This window comes from Heliangelus exortis, chromosome 10 (genome assembly GCF_036169615.1).
Source record: "Heliangelus exortis chromosome 10, bHelExo1.hap1, whole genome shotgun sequence".
Lineage (NCBI taxonomy): Eukaryota > Metazoa > Chordata > Aves > Apodiformes > Trochilidae > Heliangelus > Heliangelus exortis.
In genome coordinates, this window is record NC_092431.1 from 3,663,835 (window position 1) to 3,683,363 (window position 19,529).

At 37.7% G+C, this 19,529-nt stretch overlaps 1 long non-coding RNA gene across 2 annotated transcripts in view; it reads right to left on the minus strand.

The window, feature by feature from the left end:
* Positions 1–19,529, minus strand: part of LOC139800340 (uncharacterized) — a 214,015-nt gene that overhangs the window by 64,979 nt on the left and 129,507 nt on the right. Inside the window, exons 3-4 of one of the 2 annotated variants that reach the window (XR_011727710.1) lie at positions 4,421–4,604; positions 2,601–3,104 (exon numbers count right to left, since the gene is read on the minus strand). This is a non-coding gene — a long non-coding RNA (uncharacterized lncRNA). The remainder of the gene's footprint in view (positions 1–2,600; positions 3,105–4,420; positions 4,605–19,529) is intronic. The other variant, XR_011727711.1, reaches the window with a different exon arrangement.

Consider the following 19,529-nt stretch of genomic DNA (forward strand, 5'->3'; position numbering starts at 1 on the left):
ATTGTGCTTTTAAATTTCTGAAAATATTCACTTTTCAAAAGCATGTTAGAGAAGAGGAGGGGTAACAAAAGGAAACACTTCAAAATAAATTTTCAGGAGATCCGGGTGCTAACCTGCTTCTTGGCAGTGAAGACACTTTACAAGAAGCTTTCTTGTAAAGAAAAGAATGCTTTTTGTTGCTGATGTGTGTCTAGATAAAAATCCAGAACAATTTATAAATTCTATATTCATAGGAATCCTGATAAGTAACAAAAAGCCTTTTAAAAATTGAAAAGTTCACACTTTAAACAGAGTGACCCTTCCCCTCTACTGAACACTGGTGATAAATGCTTGGATTATGTTTCCAGTACTGGTCTTCCCAATAAAAGAGAGACATGGACATGCTGGAGTGAATCCAGTGAAGTTCTACAAAGATGATTGAAGGTCGATTAATCTCACCACACAGCAAAATCTACAAAAAAAAAAAAACCCCAGAATTCAAAGGACAGTAATCAGAAAGATTGGCACATCACTTTCAGGTTCATTCCTAATAATAAGTAAATATTCTACTATGTTTTTAAAAAAAAAGACTCACTTTTTCATCAGTTATATAACCACAACTTCATTTGGAATGAACAAGATAAATACTTTTACCTAATATATTCAGTCCAACTTGATGCAAGGACAAAAAGCAGCTCTGTTAAGTAGCTGAAGGCATGGCTAGCAGGCACCACTGTTTAAATAATTGTAGCCTTGAGCCTCATTTTGCATCAGCCAAGCAACTAACCCTTTCTTTTGCCTCCTCCAGATTCAAAGAATTTTTAACAGTGGTGTGCAGAGGTTTTTTGCAAGGTCATCCTTTTTTATAACATCGTGTGAGTGCTGTGTAGGAGAGACACTGCAGAAGTTACAGCTCTGTAAACTCACTCCATGAAGACCAGATGATGGATCTCCAGCTTTTGTTGCAACACTGAAAATCTGGTTTTATTCTCCAGGTACAGAATAAACCAACAGATTTGACCACATAGATGTAGTATAAATTTTCACTGATGATAACAGTTTAACAATTGCAAAAAAAATAGGATAATAATGAGAATGAATAAAGGTCACTAATACAAAGGAGCAAGGAAATCCCCAAGTACAGTTTTTACAAAGTTTGTCCCTGTTTTTAGTGAGGTTTAAATCCTTACCTGATGGGCATAATTTAATTAACAGACCAACACAGGAATATTGCATTTGTATTATCCCTTTCCATAGCACTTCCAATGCTTTGGAAGCATAGTCCATTTGTCACTTCAAACTCCTAGTAACATTTTCTCTTTTTTTTTTCTGTTTCTTTCCCAATAACCTGCCATTGTTTTGCTTTTTGGCTTAATACAGTAAAAGAAGGAATATTTTCTCAGAGTTACCTCAAATAACACCACGATACCTGTTTTGAGTGTTAATAGAACTCTGATTTCTACACTTTGGGCTGCTTTTTTCTTACAATGCTTTTCATCAACATCTGATTTTATTTCTTATTTTCCAGTCAAAACCATGACTTCCTTCTGCCATTCCTACACTCAGCTTTTACTCCTATGCCTAAGACAGAATCACCAGTAACATTTGTCAGCTCACTACAATATCCTTTTTTAGATTATACCTGAGAACATTGAAAGGCACAGGTTTTAGCATAGATCCTTTGGGATTATGTTGGCAACTTCCCCTAATTATGAAAACTGTAATTATTTCCTATCTTTTGTTCCTATTCATTAATCAGCAGGTAATTCATGGGAGGACTTTTCTTTTTATACCGTGACAACTTAGTTCCCTTTGAAGGGAAATGTTTTAAGAAGCTCTTTGAAAATCCAAGTACACTGTTTATACATGAGTTTAAGAAGTGTACTCTTAAAGGACATTTTTATGTATGGAAAAGTGAGTTTCATGTCTTTTTTTTTAGTGGGAGTGGGGGGCTGTGATTATTTCTTTATGCTTTGTTTGACCTTTTGATAACATTTCTATGAAACTTCATGAATATTATAATTTTTGAGGAATAAAATTTCATTAATAATCCATGCAATATAATGAAATAGTTTGTGATGTATTTCAAGATAATTTCATGCAGACCATTTTTTTTAATTTTAACCTTATATTTTATTAAACTTCTGGTTGGAATAATTTCTTTAATGTTTATATAATATTCCATCAAAATTTAAGAAGATATTTCCTGAGTAATGAACTATTTCATAATTACTTCTATGATTTTTTTTTACTCTATGAAACTCATCTTCTATGTTTGGAAATATGTCTGTATAAGATATCTTATCTGAAGCATTTGTAAAAGTTTAACTGATCACATTTCAACATATCCACTATTTATTTTTAAGAGAAAACATACAAATACTTAATGTAAATTACTCTCCATTGCCAGTTTCATCTTTAACCTATTATCTTCCCATTAAGTTTTAATGCATTCTGCAGCTAAGCAAACAATTCAACAAAATTTCAGAACCACTCACATGATCAGCTGTGCAGCTCTGGGCTTTCAGTGCAGTTTATCTTCTGATAAACCATTGAAACACTGCAGTAGAAGGCTCCTCCTTCAACCTGAGAACCTGAGCATTATTTCTAAGCTTTCTTACCTGCTTATGTTGGTGGCCTGGGTTGTGTCCAGGGATGAAGAGCAGATACCTATGGATTGGTTTCCAGAAAGCAAACTGTGTCTTCCCCTTGGCTGAGTTCTCAGCAGCTGTTGCCAGATGTTGCGCTTCTGAAGTTTTCAGATTTTTTCTGAAACATCAGTTCTGAAATGCCACCTTTGTGGCTTTTTTTGACCAGGAGCTGTGCAGAATGGAGCTGAGAAGTTGCCTTACATACTGTGAGCTAAATTGGCCTTCTGGGGCTATGGCAGCTGAGACTCACAGAAAAAAATAGTAAAGCTTTGTGGGCCTTTCTCACAGGCAGAGCAAATCCCTTATCAGCAGGGCCAAAAAAACCACCTTTTTTTTTTTTTTTTTTAGGAAGCTGGAGATGTCTTGAAGTTACCCAATATAGCTTGTTTGTGCTGAAAAACCAATAACATTGTGCTTTGTATTGGAAAACCCACTGTAAAGAATTGCTGTAGTTTTTGTTGTACTCTGAATTTCCTGTAGACAAACATGAAATATATATTGTCAGAAGCAGAAGGGCTGGCAGTGTTCTCAGATTCCTTCCTCATTTGTGCTCTGCTGAATTTCTGTACTTTCACATATTTTCAAGCTTACACTCTATATATTTCCCCTGAAGAGCATACCTGCTGCTAAGAAGCTGTGCTTGTACTGGGTAAATGTCTGTGTAGATGGTTTCAAAGTAGATATGTTGAAGACATGATAAAATGCTGATAAAATGCTATAAAGTATACCCCACACAGTGATACAAGGCAGTAGTCTGAAATGGAGGTTATCACATGCAAAGATAAAACACTATAGATTACATCTCACCCAGTTCTGGAACATGATAGTTTTGACAGCATCTTAAAAAAAAAAGGAATTCCATGAGCTTGTTACTTCAGGCAAAACACTGCACCCAATGACAAGGCAAATTTATCTGGATGGTGTCTAGGTTTTGCAGTACTTGGCAAGTCTGTTTCCTGTTCAGTTTTTGTCACTAGACATTGCAGGGACAGCTGGGGACTGGAAAGTAGGAGAGGAGAAGGGAAGCTGGCTGGGCAACTGAGTGTAAGATTAGCAGGAAGAAGGACTTTTGATGGCCACTGAACTGCTGCTTTTCTGAGAAGTGATATTTTTTTACCAGGTTTTGAAAACAAGGGATTGAGTGTGTTTGTGTGTAGAGCAACAGGAAAAATACTGTCATACACCTTTGTAGCATTTGTATTCCCTCCAGGTAATCCTAGAGCCAGAAGGTAACTGTGTGAGCTGTGTTACTGCAGAACTCCCCCTATACCACAGAGCTGAGACAAAAGATGCTCCATGAGCTGCCAAGGTCACCCAGGTAATGTGCTCCAGAGCTGCCACACATTCACTCTCCTCTGTTTTCTTTCTATCCAAGTAACACCAGCAGAGCCTGGAGGTGCCCACAGTCATGCACAGCTCCATAGACATTGATATTTGTTATTATTCTGTAAAGGAGAGATGAGTTCTCTGTTTGACAGCAATCTGCGTGCTGCTTGCATATGGTGTTCCATTTGCTACTAATCCATAGGAAGACAGTACTAATTTCTGTGGAAAGAATTATAATCATGTCCCCAAGTCTTATGAGGAGGAGCTGAGAGCCCTGGGGGTGTTCAGCCTGGGGACAAGGAGGCTGAGAGGAAACCTTCTCACCCTCTACAACTCCTGAAAGGAGGTTGGAGGGAGGTGGGTGTCTGTTTCTTCTGCCAAGTTCCAAGTCGCAGAACAAGAGGAAATGGCCTCAAGTTGTCCCAGGGGAAGTTTACATTGGATACAAGGAAAAAATTCCTTACCAAAACTGTTGTCAGGCCCTGGAACAGGCTGCCTGTGGCACTGGTGTAGTCACCATCCCTGGAGGTATTTAGAAGATGTGTAGATGGGGCACTTAGTGGTGGCTTCTGGTTCAGTGGTGGCCTTGGCAGTGCTGGGCTAATGGCTGGACTTCAAGGTCTTTTACAACCAAAATGATTTTGTGATCTGTAAGAATATCTGTAAAAACCAGACCTGTGGCTGCATTAAAAACATAAACCATCCAGCATACACAAATGTTTTAATTATTACTGCAATTTTTTAAGTAACTACAGTTAAAAGATGCCTACAGCTATTGGTTTTTGAATGAATGAAACAATTCTTAGAAGTAAAAATAAGAAAAAAAAAATGGTTTTGTCTTCCCCTTTAGTTACTCACAACAGCTATGGGTGAAAATAAAAAAATTCCCAGCTCCTCAGATCTAGGCAGTAAGAATTTATAAAACATGAATGTGCCATCTAGCGTGAAGCTAAGAAAGAGGTGTGTTTAATCCTGATTATTTACTCAGTATCTGCCTCTTGTGCTTGCCAGACCGAATCAAAAATAGCACTCTCCTCATGCAGTGACAACTAATACCACTGTATTTTTGCACATGCTAGTGTTATTTTTGACAAAAAAAAAAGATTCCTAAGATGTGTTTAAGGTGAAGCACCTTCATTTTTGAATTTCCACATCAGAATGCCATGACAACAGTGACTGCTCAGCTCTGCTTCCAAGTAAAGTGGAAGGCAGCTTGCATTATCCACCATTCTGGACTCTGTTCTTCCAAACAAGAATTAAGCTTCCTTTTGAGACAGCCTGGTGAGGCAGACACATTATGGCATTTTCAGAATGAATATTTATAGTCTTCCACCCAACTGTTTTCTGCGAGTCACTCCTGCAAACCAGAAATCTTTGGAGTAACAATCACAGCATACAGACAGAAATGCCAGTTTTGTAGTGAAGAGTCAGATGTTCCCACCCCATGGCTTGTGGACCCATGATGCTCATAGTCACAGCATAGTCAAGAGTTTTTTATTAAAAAAAAAACCCACTGAGGAGCATTAAATTATAGTGATTCTTGCAGGGCAGTTTTTGCTAAACATCAGTGCCCACTGGCCCAAGTGCTGGGGACTTGGCCACAGAGGGTCTCATAGAGGCTCAGGAAATTTGACTGATTTCTGGCAGTGTCTATATTTGAAAAGATTTTAATGAGTTTCAAAGGCAAATCTTCTTGACTGTGCTTAAAACTCATCATAAAGGTCCCTCCTGTTGCTCTTGCTCCCTTGGCACTTCCCTTAGGGCTCTTCACACTTTTTTATCATAGAGAAATTTAGTCCTGCTCCTTATAAAAAAAATACATTCTGTCTCCTCCTTATAGGACCAGGATCCATCAGCACACTGATAGCTGAGTTAGAATAGATTCAGGTGTCATATGAGAAAAGGCAGCACTGCCTTTCTGTACCAGAATATTTCCAGAGACTGTGACCTGGGGATTAAAAAGAAACCCCAGTTAAGGTGAACTCTGTGCTGCACCTTTGTGAGAAATCTTCCTGTATCTCCATGGGTGTCTGCCACTTCATCATCTGATTTCATCCTCTGCAAACTTCCCCAGTTTGATGTTGAGATTTATTCTGAATACTTCCAGTGAAAGCAATTTCACAAACTCCTCTGGCAGCTAATTTCCCTGCCTAAGCAGAAATAAGATGATGAACTTTGGAAAAAAGCTTTCTGCAGCTTCCAGATGTAAATATGTCTTCTGAACTGAAACCACCCCATCACCTAAAAGGAGCTGATACAACTAGGACTACAGAGTGAAATTTCATACAACACAAGCACACCAATATGCTAAGATCTTCTACCATTATATTTTCTGCCTGCAGAAAATGTAAATACAGGAGTAAAGCACAAAAACTTTCAAAGAACATGTTCCCTTTGTACAGGTTTAAAAAAAAGAAAAAAAAAAAAAAAAGAAAAAAAGAATAAAAGAAAAAAAAACTATAAAATGCAATCCAAACTGAACTAAAGTAAAAAATTAATGCCTGGAAAGAAATAAATTGAAATAGTTACATACTTGTCATCTAGACACTTGCACTGCTACAGTGGGAACAAAAGCAATGTTTTCTTTTTTTCTTTTCTTCCATAGCTATAGAGCAGAAAAAAAAAAAAAAAAGTAAATTGAATTGAATAAGCTCTTGCTTAATTTATTGGATTAATTTTAAAATACACCTCATAATGACTTTATCCTCTGAGAAGTTTCAGAAGCTTTTAATGCTTAAAAGGCCAGATGCTGTACTGTGCTGTGTATACTGAGGCATAGCAGGTCTTACTAGATGAAGAAATCACATCCTTAAAAGGCTTTTGTGCCTCAGAAATGCACACACGGGTAATTTGCCTGACATTTAAAAAATTTAATTTAGGGTTCTTAGGAAAGAGACATAATCATCAAATAACAGCTCACTTTCCATCCATAGAAATTCCTTAATAGTTCTAAATATGATGCACACTCTGAAAAATTACTTGACTCAGAACCATGAACTTTTAACACAATTAATTTAATTTGTAAATTGAACAATATGCATCATTAATGACTCACAATTTCCAATCTGCTGAATGGTTTCTGCCTTAACCCCTTTTCTGCACACTTTACTTTGCCTTTAGGTTTTGTGCAGCTTCCCCACCTTAACTCCATAATGTCCAATTGGCACATTCCTGCTGAGTGATGCTGAGTGTTGGTGATGGCAGCAACCTTGGGTCCTCTGTTCCTCTCCCTCCTTTCAGTTGATGTGGGGGTTAATTTCTTAACTGGAAAATTGTCCCTGGGCTGCAGCAGCTGCCAAGACAAAGGCATTTTCAAACAGGATGAGACCAGTAGAAATGCACCATGGCTGACTGATTTTTTTTCTGAATATTCTGAACCAAAACTGAATATTTGTGTAGTGTGTGCAGATTGATTGGCTCCACCACTGAATTATCCTTACATTCAGGACTGGTGTTTGAAGGTATCAAATGACTGTAAACTTCAGTCATTTCTAAGGCATTAGTCAAGAGAAGGACAGAGCCAAGAGACTGAGGACTGAAAAGTGAGTAGGACTTGCTACAAGCCATGCACAACTGAAGATAATTACCTGAATGTGACTTAAATCAACCCATCTTCTCATAAAGAGTCCATAAATAAAAAGCTGAATGCACATGACTACAACAGACTTGGAAAGATTCAAGGGTTTGCACTGCTGAAGTGTATTTGACCTAAAAGAAAATGACAGCAAAAGTACCAGCTGAAAATTTGGGAATTAAAAATAATCTTTATCTGGACATGAAAATTATATCCATGATTTTAAATTATAAAGCAATTACTAGGAGACTGAAGGCAGTAAGAAACTCAGTTTTAGTGGTATTTAAATGAATATTTCAAGATTTAAAAAATGAAATAGCCATAAAGTTTTGAACGAAAAAAAAAAAACAACACAACCCACAATATTTTTTTCTATTTTAAAAATCTTAAATATTGTAACAGTAATGACCATTACAGTTCCCTTTGCTTATGACAAGCTAGTGTTGCTGTATGCTGTTTAATTTTTCAAAGAAACTATTTATCCACTCAGCAATCTCCAATGAGAGACTCTGTAGAGCAATTAATTAGGGCACTGATTCAGTAATAAAGTTATCAGCTGATCAGACAAGTTTTTTACAGTTACAGTTAGGTTTAATTTACTGATCAGGTATGATATTTTTATTTTAAAATATATTTAATCAGCACTTATATATAAATCATAAAAGGCATATACTTTGTGAAAAAAAATAATTGATATATTGATGTGGAATTCAAGTATACCTGATAGAGTCTACATGGAAATAATTCTTCCCATTAAACTTTATTAAATGCAAATCAGATGTAGGTTGACTGGGTGAAATAACCCAGAGCATTGCATATTATGCCAGGGAAGGAGAATTATGAAGTGAAGGGGTAGGAAATTAATCCACTTGTGCTTTCAAATCTCTGTCTGCAAATATCTCCCAGTGACACAGGAGGGAATGTCAGCACTGGTCTGATACCAACTTGCTTTAAGTTTAACCACTGAAAAGTTCAATACTGGGCTTATTTGCACTAAGAATCCCCTCTCCAAAACCAAGGACACTACAGGAAGCAGAGGGTTTATTTCACTCAACTTGTGCATCATTTTTCAGTCACTAATACCTTGTCTGAGATGACAGAACTGCTCAGTCCTCCATAACGTGGAACCTTGCATATTGGAAGTTTATCCAAAATGCAGCTGCTGACTGTAGTTCACTGAAGCTTTTAGTGCAAACATTTTTGGAGAAATTCATGGCTGTGCTGCTGGTTTTGATGCATTTCATCTACACTTCCATCTGTGCAGGGGAACACAGTCACTGGTTTGCAAGAGAAGAAATGTCTAAGAATACATAATATATAGGGAGACATGTATAGCAAGAGAATATATGATAGACCTAACAACCTTAAAATTCAACAGAACAATTTTCTGTGTATTTTTCCTCCTTCCTTCATGGATGTACAATAATTGAGAACCACTGAAGCTAAGTGTCTAACTTCTTCCATGTGAAAGCATCTACTACTTGTTCTGTTTGGCTCTACACTCAAGGCAAGAAGCTTCCTTGCCAGGCTCTTGTCACTGCAGGTCTAACCACAGCTCACTTGCTCTGCCTAAATGCATTTCAGCTCCCTCTTGGTTGTAAAAAAAACAACTAATTTTGTAATTATCCTAGCCTGATGTGTCAAAATGATAATGTCACTAAATACTAGTGAAAAGGTCAGAGGAAATAAATAATTACAACTGGTATTATATTTGGCATTAGAAAAGAGAACTTTCTAAGGATTTCAAGTTACATGAAAATACAAAGAATAAATTTTCTTTGCTTTCTTATTAAGAGACGTTCACATTGTAGTATTATTGTAAAATATTCTGTGGCCCAGCACCTGTCTTTTCCTTTTTCTGACGACATTAGGATCTTATTGTGGAAAAAAACCTAATTGGCCCTTTTCAAAATGTACTAAAGCTCTGGAAAATATACTCTAAAAACTCCAAGCACAAGCTCTTCTTGGTTTTTTTAAGAAAACCTTTCAGAATTCTGGGGTAGAATTAAGATTTCTATTAGCATATTCTATAGAGTGGTGAGGATAAGAGAGGTCATCAATCAACTACATTCAGTTGCTTATATATAGAAAGAAAAGGTTGTGTGGTTGACATCCACGTATGTTAGGTCAAACTTTGAGTAACTTCAGTATTTAACATATCTTCATGGATCAGAGAGAGTTTAGTTTTATTTTATACAGCTTTAAAATCCTTCTTTTTTAATGACTTTTATGCACACTGCACTGCTGAAAGCTTATTAATACTTGAGTTAAGTTTTGAATAGCTTATACTAAAGTAAGGCAGAGCAGATTGTGTTATTTATTCTTACTACTTATTGTCATTTCATCCCCATTAAACATTCTCTACTCCCATAGGACATATCAGTTCTGTTGGAAAATGTATTTTCTTTTCAAAACCAAGGATGCATATTGAACTTTTAACATACATTAATGTTAATTAGAAAAGAGAGACTGATAAATAGAAATAGCACAGCTCAGTTTTACAGATACATGTTGAAAACAGGCAAAGCTGAAAGGCAGAAGTGTTGTGTATATATAAATTAGAACTATGTACTCAATCTATATGGAACTGCTCTGAAATTATCAGCATAATCTGTATTTGAGCTTTTAGATCTGAATCATACTTGACTAATAACAAGCAAAGAATCATTCCCAGACCATGTTATCATCAAAGTTTTATCTACTTTACAAGACTTTTCAATGCTCTTTACCAAACCTGGTCTAAATTTCTGCAGAAGAAATGCATTTACTGTAATTTCTGCTTTCCATTGAGAGCTTCCCTATTTCTGTATGAAAAGATGAAAAATAGCTTTTACTTTCACTACTTCCAAAAAGCAGCCAACTTGTTTGGAGTGAAATTTGCAATCTAGACCTGCTTTAAATTCTGGGAGCACCAACTGGACACACATAAGGCAGGAATGTCACCTGACTTTCAGTCAGAAATCCACTGGTTTAGGCTCTCAAACAAGAGGTAGGGCAGGTAATTCAATTTTCTTCTCTACCTGTGGAGATTCAATCCCAGATCTCTCATTACTCAGAAGTGTCTCCAAGTTGACTTGCAATATGTGATCGTGCTCTGCCTTTCCCTGAAGTTATCCCATGAGAGTGCTGCACTTGCTTTCATGGTCCTTACATATTCATTGAAATTAGGACTCAAATCCTGGCATTCTAGATTAGTTCCTAATCCCTAATTTATGAAGTTATTTTCCCTTGTTCTCTCAGAGTGGTTTAATAAACAGCCCTGACTGGACAGACTGCAAGTGCCCCATAGCAAAATATGCTTCACTGTGTCACCAGAGCACTCTCAGCAAGGTGAAAATATTTAACCTGGATCTCCCATGCCCAGGTGAGAGCCTGAACAGTGAAGCAGCACAGGGTGGTTGGACAGGATCACTTCATTTTTCATTCTGAGCCAAGTGCCCATGACAAACCCTTCACTGTTTTGCTAAAGATCTACAAGCATCCAAGCATGAAACGATGTCTTCACTCTTATTGTGAAAATAATTAACCACTGGAAGAGTTTACCTAGGGATATGGCTCATTTCCTATTGTGTGAAGTTTTGAAACACTGCCTGGATATTGTCTGAAAAGAGATTATCTCACAGGAACATAGACATGGACTATTTGAACACCTACTTGTTGGGTCTATGCAGGAGTCAGTGGAATTTGAAGCTTCTTAAGGTGCAGGGCAGCTGAAATGATGCTATGGGTCTCTCTTGTGCATAAAATCTATGAATCTATGAAAAATGCTGCCTTGTAGGTATTTTGTGTGGTTATTTATTGTCCACCCCTTTTGCCTTTTGGTTCATAACTCTGGAAAAAGCTCTACGTTTTTATTCAGTGAAACACGTACTTCAGGCTGTGTCATATAATGTATTCTTGTAATTAATATTTTAATGTTTGTTAACAGAATGGCATCGACAGGATTGGAAAATGCACACTTTTAGTCTTAAGAATTATACAAGCTTCTGTATTTGATTAAAATATTCTGCAAAGTGCTTTGGCACAATGCCAAACAAGAGAATGAAAAGGTCAAAAAAATTTCACTGGTTGGTTCATTTGTAGGCTGGTTCATTAAGTTAAAATTATTATTCTTCATACAAGAGACTGTTGGAAGGAAGTAAAAATTCTATAAAGCTGCTTTGCCATCAATAAATGAATACGTATTTACTAAATTACATATTAATGGGCAATATAAGCACATTATCTTTTTCATTTAGATTTCTAAGTAATATTCAGCCTGAAGTAAGTATATAACACTTCATGTGGTGGTCCTGGGACCTACAACCAGTTCATCCATAGGCAAACACTTTCCACAGCACCAACAGTCACAAGTTTACTTTAAAAAAAAAATGCTGTAGCTACTTCCAAACACAGAAAGATCATGCAAAAGAAATAATGACATAATAAAATGAATTCAGAAAAATATTATGATGGAATCACAGAATAATTTAGTTGGTAAGGGAGCAACAAAGGTGTCAGCTCCAGCCCCCTTGAATCCTGTCCAAATACTGTGTATGACCTTTTCCAATTGTGCTTTGACTATCTCATAGAGTTTTGACAGCCTCTCATGGAGAAAAAAACTTTCCCTTATATTTAATTGGAATTTCCTGAATTTCAATTGGTCTGTTGTCCCTTGGCTTTTCCTTGTGCTCATCCAAGCTGGGTCGGGCTCTGTCACTCCCATATTCTCCCACCAGGTACCTGAAATTTATGTTCTTTAGGCAAAACAATTCCAATTCTCCCAACCTCTTGTACTATGTCCTCCAAAGCAAAGTGCAGAGTATATTTTTTTTACAGAGTTACAGGATTTACATCCTCGAGTCCCTGCAGCTATATAGTGTTTTATAGTGTATATAAGTTTTGCAAGAGAATTAGAATGGCTCTTGTTCTGGTAGAATCTCAGATATATTCACCTGTGTGTCATACAACAGGGGAGAAATCTCCCATTTCTGTCTCACCATGATGAATTGAGGGTTCTGACTGCACATTAATGAATTCTGGTCAGTCATCCAAAGCAGCTGATCTGGGCCTATCATAATCTTGGACACATCTATGTGAGGATGTGCCAAATACTGCTGATAATGGCTGTGCTGCATTGTTGTCAATAGGTGGTCACTACATCTTAACTGGTCCTTTATTGCAGCTGAAACATGCCAGGACTATTACTTTTTTCTTATCTCCTTAAAAACAAGCAACCAACCAAACAAAAAAACCCCAGCATCTTCTGTGTCAAACAGAAAAGGTTTGACTTGTGACGTGCCTCAGCCACCAGGCAAATTAAATAATTTTACATTCGTATCACAAAGAGAAAAACAATTAGTGATACCTTGAAGAAAATTAATGAAGAGCAAAGAGCTCTGAAAGACCACTAGCTCCTTTAGATGGGTTATAATATTAGGGAGTTTTCAATTTAAAAATGTAAAGAAGACTTTAGAGAACATGGACAAGAACATGTAGAGAGACTTAGACAGGCTGGAGAGTTGGGCAGGGAGGAACAAGATGAAATTCAACAAGGGGAAGTGTAGAGTTTTGCATTTGGGGAAGAACAACACGATGTCCCAGTATAGGTTGGGGGCTGAGCTGCTGGAGAGCAGTGTAGGTGAAAGAGACCTGGGGGTCCTGGTAGACAAGAGGATGACCATGAGCCAGCAATGTGCCCTTGTGGCCAAGAAGGCCAATGGCATCCTGGGGTGCATTAGAAAGGGTGTGGTTAGTAGGTCAAGAGAGGTTCTCCTCCCCCTCTATTCTGCATTGGTGAGGCCGCACCTGGAGTATTGTGTCCAGTTCTGGGCCCCTCAGTTCAAGAAGGACAGGGAAGTGCTTGAAAGAGTCCAGCGCAGAGCTACTGAGATGATTAAGGGAGTGGAACATCTCCCTTATGAGGAAAGGCTGAGGGAGCTGGGCCTCTTTAGTTTGGAGAAAAGGAGACTGAGGGGTGACCTCATCAATGTTTTCAAATATGTAAGGGGTGAGTGTCAGGGAGATGGAGTTAGGCTTTTCTCTATGGTGACGAGTGATAGGACAAGGGGTAATGGGTGTAAGTTGGAGCATAGGAGGTTCAAGTTGAATATCAGAAAGAATTTTTTTACTGTAAGGGTGACGGAGCCCTGGAACAGGCTGCCCAGGGGGGTTGTGGAGTCTCCTTCACTGGAGACATTCAAAACCCGCCTGGACACGTTCCTAGGGGATGTACTCTAGGGGGCCCTGCTCTGGCAGGGGGGGTTGGACTAGATGATCTTTCGAGGTCCCTTCCAACCCCTAGGATTCTATGATTCTATGATTCTATGATTCTATGTATTTAAGCTTCCTGCTGTCCTGCTGTTTGACTTCTGTCAAATCTTTCTGAGATGTTTCAGAACCACAAAAATTGGAAAGCAAATAGTAAATGTCTGCCTCATTTGTCAGATTTATGACACTAAGGCTTGGTGTCTTGGTAATATTGACATTACACTTCTTCAGATATTGAACTCTTAAACATTTCCCAAAGAAGTTGTAGTTCCTTGTATGAGTAAAATACATGAGGCTTGATTTTCTACTTCATGTGTCATAACCTTACCCTGAAAAACCTCCAGTGTTTCATGGGTGCCAAAGTGAAAACCACTGATGTGCTCTAAAAATACATGAAGTGATATGAGTGGCTGGCCTTGGGGACCTCCTCTGTCTGCAGGTGGATAAAATTTAGAATCCAGCATAATTTAGTCAACCAGGTTTCTTCCAGTGAGAAGAACAGGACATCTTATGAACAAGACTGTTTTCTCCAGGTTCCTAAATTAGACATTTCAAAGCCTAACAGATTAGCTTTGGCTACGATACCAAGACCTTTAGATGGCTGGAGCAGGTGATGCTAATCTCATTAAGTCCCTACACAAAACTGCTCAAGATCCACAAAATAACAATAAATTCACACAACAGTTCCAAAGCTTTTCAGATGAGTAAAAGCATTGAGTTGCTTTCAATTCAATGGTATCACAAAGAAAAACAAAATTGCTTGTGTCCTGCTTTGTCTGTTTATCTGTAGAGTATTATTTGCTTTGAAAAAACCCCTCTCACTGCTTCTTGGAGCCAAAAAAGGGACTCAAATTCTTGATAGGTGCACAAAGGACATAATATCTAAAAAGTACTATAAGGGAGCCAAGCTGGTACTTTGAGCAAACCCAGGCACTATTTCTGTGAGATCAATGTAAATAAGATTACCCATGTGTGCTTTTAATAGAGTCTTGTATTCTTTGAAGAATTTTTTACTCAGGGTAAACAAGGTTTTGTTGAATAATATCAGATGGTAAAACAGAGTACATAATCCTTACAACTGACCCCAGCTTGTGCTTATTGGAGACAGACTGTCTTAGAGAGAGAACATGCAAAGACACATCCAAACACAACTACTCCAACAGCAAGAATGGCATTTTTTAAAGAGTAAACCCAGTGAGAAATTTTAGAGAGAAAAAGAATTTCTTGATTATGGTACTGGAAGAGCACAAACAACCAGACTGCATTCCCATGGTGCACCTACTTTTTAAATCAATTCCCAGTGATTCTGAAGGCACTACTAACAAAAAAAACCCAAAACACTACTGTGAGGGTGGTGAGACCCTGCCCAGGTTGCCCTGAGAAGCTGTGGCTGCCCCATACCTGGAGATGTTTAAGGCCAGGTTGGATGGGGCCTGAAGCAACCTGGTCTGGTGGGAGGTGTCCCTGGCAGGAAGGGTGGAACTAGAGGATCTTTAGAAGTCCCTTCCAACCCAAACCATTCTGTGATTCTATGGAAAGAAAAAAAAAAAAAAATTAAAGGAAAACATTACTATGAAAATACACTTCTTGATTAACTGCTAGAAAAACATCAGCATTCTTAACCTTATCTGACAGAAATCAAATTCAGACTGGTTGCAGTTCCCCTGCTAAGAGAAAACAAGTGTGACAAAAGGACCAAAAGAGATCTGCAACTCCGTCAAGTCTACCAGTTTTTTGTTTTTATCACAGACAACTATATTATTTAAATTCTATCCTAAACTTATCAAAATTTATGATAAAACAAGAGATGGTGTTTGACTTTCATGTATCTCAGTATAAGCTAGAGACTTGCTCTGTTGATAGAAGCATTCCTATTTGTATTCTAAATTAGTTCTACCAAGTTTATGTTCTGCCAATACCATCTGATTGCCCATAGGGCTGTGCATCCTGCTGAGCTATTTGGTCTCTGAGCTGGGCCTGCTTCAGAACAAAGCTCAAATTCCTCACCTGATAAAATTAAAAAGTTAGAAAGAGAATTATTGGGGAGGGGGACTGTAAGGTTAGGGTTTTGGTTTTTTAATTTATGTGTTCGGGTTTTTGTTTTGTTTTTAAATAAAGGATCAGATACTGAAGAAAGTTACTTAATCTAATACGATTTATTGTCAGTGCATGTAGTTGATTTTTTTTCTGTTTCCCAGGATTGATTCAATTAATACAATTTAGCTTTGTATCAAAAATTTAAAAATGGGCAGATATGCTGCTAAGAGTGTTAGGATAATATTAGTGGACAAATATCTGGACTTCCAGGTTATCTCCAAACAACAGCCATGATACTGAGATCACATTAACAGGCCAGTGAAGACCTCAGTCCTGTTTTTTTTTGTTTTTCTCACGTTTTATAGACTTCATCTATGTCAGGCTTCATTTGTATGGAACTACCCCTTGTTAATTAGAGCAATCCTTGCCAGCAGAGCAGCAGTTTTATTTTCTTTTTTATTCCAAGACACAGGTTATCATGTCTCCCCTCTTGAACACATTAAACACTTGCTAGGATATAAAACCCTATTATTCTGCACAGAGTGTAACTGCACCTCCCTCTCGTTTCCATTGTGTCTCTTCTTTAACAAGGCAATAAATACCAGTTAGTCACCCAGAGAGAGGCCAGAGATGGAAGTCAAGCTGAGTTTCTCTGTCCAAAGGGAAGAAAAGTGGCTCGGAGGCAGAGAGGGTCAAACTCCTGTGGTTCTGCTCAGGGCTGCCTGTTTGATTTCCCTGATTAGGGACTTGGGCTCTGATTTGCTTTGGGTTCTCTTCCGAGCAGCACAGGGAACCACAACTGTTAGAGCAGCAACAGCAGCAGCAGGGGGGATGGAGAGATCACATGTGGCAAAAAAGAGAGGCAAAGAAAGTCTGGATGAGAGAGGAAATACCTGAACCTCTTAGAAAAAAAAGAAAAATTTAAAAAATTGTAACAAAACAGGAGTGAACCAACAGCTGAACAAGTGCTACTTTTGGCTTTTACAGAAAGTTTGTGCTGTTCTAATTTGTAAAGATGTAATCTTATCATTACCAGACAAAAAATAGAAATTCCAGCTCAGAACATAGAATTTGGTAGTTCTTTTGTTTACACAGCAGCTGTGAAAGTTTGTGGAATACAGGGAAGAGGCTAACAATTGCTGAGAGAACTTGTGTCCCCATTATCTTCATTGAAGATTGAAATGTGAGAAGAGATGGACAGATGTTTACAGCAACTCAATTCTCCTTTCCATCTGAGTTAGTGTTCACCACCAACTGAGTACCAAAACTGCATAACCCAAGTTCATCTCAACCACAAGCAGTATGTTACCTTAGACTATCTTCACAAACCACTATAACAGTTTGGGTTTTTTTAAAGTTTTTCAGTAAACTTGAAAAGATTTCACTTCGATGACATGACACTCGTTAGGTCACAATAACTCAATGTCTTGCAATTATTTCTTCTAATCCATAGTGAATCATCTGTGAGGGACTTAAGACATGGTAGAACAAAAAGGAAAGGAAGGGGAAAATACAGTGAATCAATCTTAATGAGAATAAATGTCTCAAACATGATTGTTGGGAAGCTCACGGAGTGTTTTTGTTGCTCATCTGGAAATAAGTCCTAACGCAAAGCATCACACAGTGAATGATGAGTTCAAAAAGACATAATAACAATCTATGTAATGATTTCCTTCCAGCTTTTGAGCTAAGAGAAGCAAAAGCCTCATGAGAAAAACGTCACAGAAATTTCCTGGGAGATGACCACAATGTGAGCACTCCAGCAGGTAAGATGCAAACTCCATTGTGGCATTCAGTAAGCTTGGAGTGCCTGGATTTGCAGCCTTAGTTTTTCATCACAAAATATCTGAAGGGTTTTTGTGGTTTTATTTTTGTTAGTTGGTTGGTCTCTTTTTTTGTTGTTTTTTAGGGGTTTTGGTTGGTTGGGGTTTTTTGTTTGTTTTTTTGTTTTGGTTTGGTTTTTTGTTTGGTTGTTTTATTATCACATCACATGGCACCAGAATGCAGAATTTGGGTCACTGCACAGAGTGGAGACCTCAAAACTACAGGACTGACATCTGTCACCTCAGCTGCCTCAGTGACAGACAGCTGTACCAGGTCGTTTTCAATCACATGGTCAGTGATTAGAAAAGAAGAAAAATCATGCTTGATAGTGGGATTTACTGATGTTGGCTGGAAAAAAATGAAGGCTAAGAAAAAGAAATTTGTGGTTTCTTTTATCACAACAGTTCCTACTGCAGTTCCTTTCCTTTTCCAGGTCATGACAATTTCTCCAGGCTACACTTATTCTAAGTTCACCCTCCCTTTTTTTTTTCTTTCAACAAACTTCCACTTCTCCCAGTCTTATTACTGGAGAATGTTGAACTGTATTACTTGAAATTTTCAAAATTACATGTACTGTGAAGCACAGAGGATTCATTATACTGAATAGTTAAAGCTTTGGAAAACTATAAGTTCTGTTAGAGTTCTACAAGTGAGTTATTAAGCTTCATTTTTAAATTTTTCTCACAAAGAAACCCAATAACAATCAGTTATGGCTTGGTTATTTTTTTTCCCCCAGTCAATATCCAACTATATGTAAAGCAGAAAATACACTGCAATTGATATACTGCATTAAAGCATTCTCAGCAGAACCAATTCCTGTTTTTTTCCTTGTCAATAAATCCTTCAAATGCTTCAATACCTATGCATCTCTTCAGAGTTTTAAGTCAGATAAAACAATGTTTTGTTCCACACCAGAAACTTAAGTTGTTGTTTTCAGTCAACTTTTTACATCTTTTTCCTTAATAAATCTGGTGAAACCAGTCATCTTTTATACATCAAAGAATTATTTATCTTCCATGCAATCGAGAAAGCAGCCCCCAGAAATCCTATTTGCAGGTTTCAATGAAACAGACCATGCTTTTATTAAGGGGGAATATGCTATAGGCTCTGTTCACTGTACAAAAATGTTTTCAGGAAGATTTGTCCTTTCTGAATAGAGCAGCTACGAATTCTTGTGTTAAACACCAAGCTGAGAAACAGAGCAGAGCTGATAAACTCTACCTGGGACACTGTGCAGTTGTGATGGTGCCTGGTAGATTAATGAAGAAGCAGAGAGAGAGGAGTATTTCCCCTCTGCAGGACACAGCCTACAGATTCCTCTTTCAGAAAATAGAGCAGTGTTTTCCCTCCTCTTCTGCCCAGGAGAAAAATATTTGCATGCATGATTATGTTAACAAGAAGGTATGAAATGACAACACCAGAAACAAGAATCTTTTCCCTCAAGCCTCAGAAAAAAAATTAGTGTTTCATCACAAACTCAACACAGGAGAAATATATATATATTGTGTATATATATATATGTTATTTATATATGTATATATATATTTATTGATCTAGAATCATGACTGCTTAATTCTGACTTCTGTCCAACAGCACTAGGGTTTCATTCTTGGTACTGATAATAATATTAGGATTAGGTTGAGCAATTTTGAATACATAACAAAGAATGAAATCTTTAGAGTCAGCTGGAAACTTCCATGAACCCATCACCCACTGGCAGTTAGCAATAATCAGTAGAATTTGATAAATTATTTGCATGGCCATGGCAATGTGTTGGTGGGGTGGGGCTGAAGAGAAGCTCCAGAGCTGCCCATTGCTGGACACAAACTTTTCCATCTGATTCCTGCTTGTTCCACAGTGTCCCATCAGCCAAGCCAGTGACATCTGAG